We start from the raw sequence: 2,507 nt of genomic DNA, 5'->3' as shown, positions 1-2,507 counted from the left end.
AAAAAAACAAGGTAGCGAAGGCGGTCCAAGACACAGATCTGGAATTACTGGCGACAATTTAGACGTAGCATGTTGTGTTTCGGAAGCCAATTAATTGTAAACGTCTTACTCAATAACCCCACTCTGGTCCTCAAATTCTCAATGCTGCGTGTGGCCTAACATTGAGCTGCAACACTCCTCCAGCACAACCGAGTAAGACATGACGTACTTTGAGCTGCGAATAGGAAACCCCGTCACGGCTGCAATGCGGGTGGTTTCCTCCTCTTTGAGTGAGATCAATGTAGCTAGCTCATCGTGCGCATTTAACAGCTTCGCCGTGTACTTGGCCAGTTTTTCAAGCTTCCCTTCCATTAGTTCAATCTGCTGAAGCCGGGACTGAAGCAGCTTTTGGCAAAGCTTGGCCTGGTGAGTTTGAAGAGTGTAACGGGGTACGTAACCCTAAGTGTACCCTGGTTACATGAAGTGTGACACTTCACACTTCAGGAGTATGACACGTCATACTCCGGGATATTTGGTACAAGGTACCAAAGTCGTTCAAAGCCAACCATTGGTTAAATGACATTGCATTTCTATAGGTAACTTATAGTTTGTATTAAACCCGAACTTATCCTACCTATAAATATACTCAGTTTACAATCTACCCTATTTGGGTCACTTCGCTCTCTTTAATAAAAGAGGGGACCTGTGAACTGCCGTTCACTGAGAGTTTGTATACTCTCGGAAGATAACTTCCTCTTGCGCAAGGTGCTGTGTGACCCCGTCACACTTGGTAGCACTTGAAGTCAATCCACGCCATCGCGGGTAGACTACCTGAACCTCCGAAGTTCGTTGCCATTGATAGGAACGACTTCTCCCATTTGAACGACTCTCAGCTCGAGTCGGTTCGGAAGATGGCAGGCATCTTCGGGATGGAGGCCCTGCAGAGCCTGGTGGTGTCAACACCGGCTGAGCAGCTCGAGCGCGTCAATGCATTCGACGCGTACGAGCAGGGCCTCATCGCGCATGTGCGGGAGAACCTGCAGGCTCCGACGGCGGAAGCAAATCCGCCTCACCCGAAGCCAATACGGCTGAAGGTAAAGCCGTATGAAGGGAAGGAAGGCGAGAACCTTCACTTCTGGGTCCGAGAAGTAGAGCTCGCGATGGACGCGGCTCTGATCTCGACCGAGCAACTGCGTGTTGCTTTTGCACTCTCCAACCTTAGCGGTCGTGCTAAGAGTTGGGTGTACACTCGGGAAGCAACATCCCCTGGATGTTTCACATCCTGGGCTCAGCTGTGCGAACAGCTCCGAGCCGCTTCCTCCTGGCTAGCTACGAGTACCGCCAGCGTTCGCGCTTCCTCGCGTGTAAACAAGGAAGGCGCGAGCTGCACGAGTATGTGCAAGAGATACGGGAGCTCACGGCGTCCCTAGTGGGAAACCCACTCAATGAACACATCAAGATGACTGTGTTCATGGACGGCCTTCGAGTGGGCCCCGCACGCACTCAGCTGTTCCAGGTGCAGGCAAGCACCCTTGAAGAGGCGATTCAAGTGGCTCTTCAAGAAGAGTACAGCCATCGCCAGGCGCGTACGCCGGCCTCAGCGTGGCCTGGGAGCTCCTTGTCGGCTCCCGGTCGAACAAGCCCCAACGGACCAGTTTCCAATGGAACTCGGGTCCGCCGAAACAGCGTGACATCCGCTGCTTCGGCTGGGGGAAGATGGGCCACTTTCAAGGCGCGACTGTTCCCGCGAAAGGACTCCGCAGACGGTCCTTCCCCAAGCCCGTCCTCAAGGTTTGCTGGCAGAAGCCAGGATCCCGGGGACACGGGAACGCAGGGAACCAGTAGGGGCGGGGCGCCCTACTGGGGAAGAACTAAGTCTTCGTGATGGGTGCGCGGGTGGCGCGTACCACGGGGACTTAGCCCCTGAGAGTCTTCGCACTCTCGAATCGGCAAAGAGCAGCGGCGGGTTGCTCGTAGTACACGGATGTGTACGAGGATACGATCATCCCTTTAGAATCTTGATTGACTCTGGGGCGTCGAAGAATTTCGCACGCCGCCAGACGGTTGCTCGTAACAGCAACAAGTTGTCCGAAGCTTTGAGAGAAAGCAAGGGCAACGGGACGGTGTCAGTGCGACTGGCCGACGGGAAGGTCGTCACTGTCCCCAACGTCCAAGTGGATCTGGCTGTCAAGTTTGAAGACTTTGACAGCCTCGAACAGTTCACTGTTCTCGATATGGATCCATATGATATGATCCTGGGCATGCCCTGGCTTGAGAAGCACGAGCCCTGGATCGACTGGCGAGGCAAGGCAATCGGTGCCAGCCGCCCTCTTTCTGCGAAAACGCCCTCAGTTTTATGGTCCTACGTAGGAGGATGGCCCTTACGGAAGGCCTCCTATCTGATCGGGTGCTTCCGACTAAAATTTAGCCTATCCTTTGACGAAAAAAGACGATGCCAATCAAAGACACATTCGACCATATTCGACAAAACTTCATTAAAATATTAGTATGCATTTAGATGGCCGCTC

This window comes from Phytophthora infestans, genomic scaffold (genome assembly GCF_000142945.1).
Source record: "Phytophthora infestans T30-4 supercont1.1329 genomic scaffold, whole genome shotgun sequence".
Classification (NCBI taxonomy): Eukaryota; Oomycota; class Peronosporomycetes; order Peronosporales; family Peronosporaceae; genus Phytophthora; species Phytophthora infestans.
The sequence above is the reverse complement of the archived record's forward strand: the minus strand, read 5'-3'. Positions refer to the sequence as shown.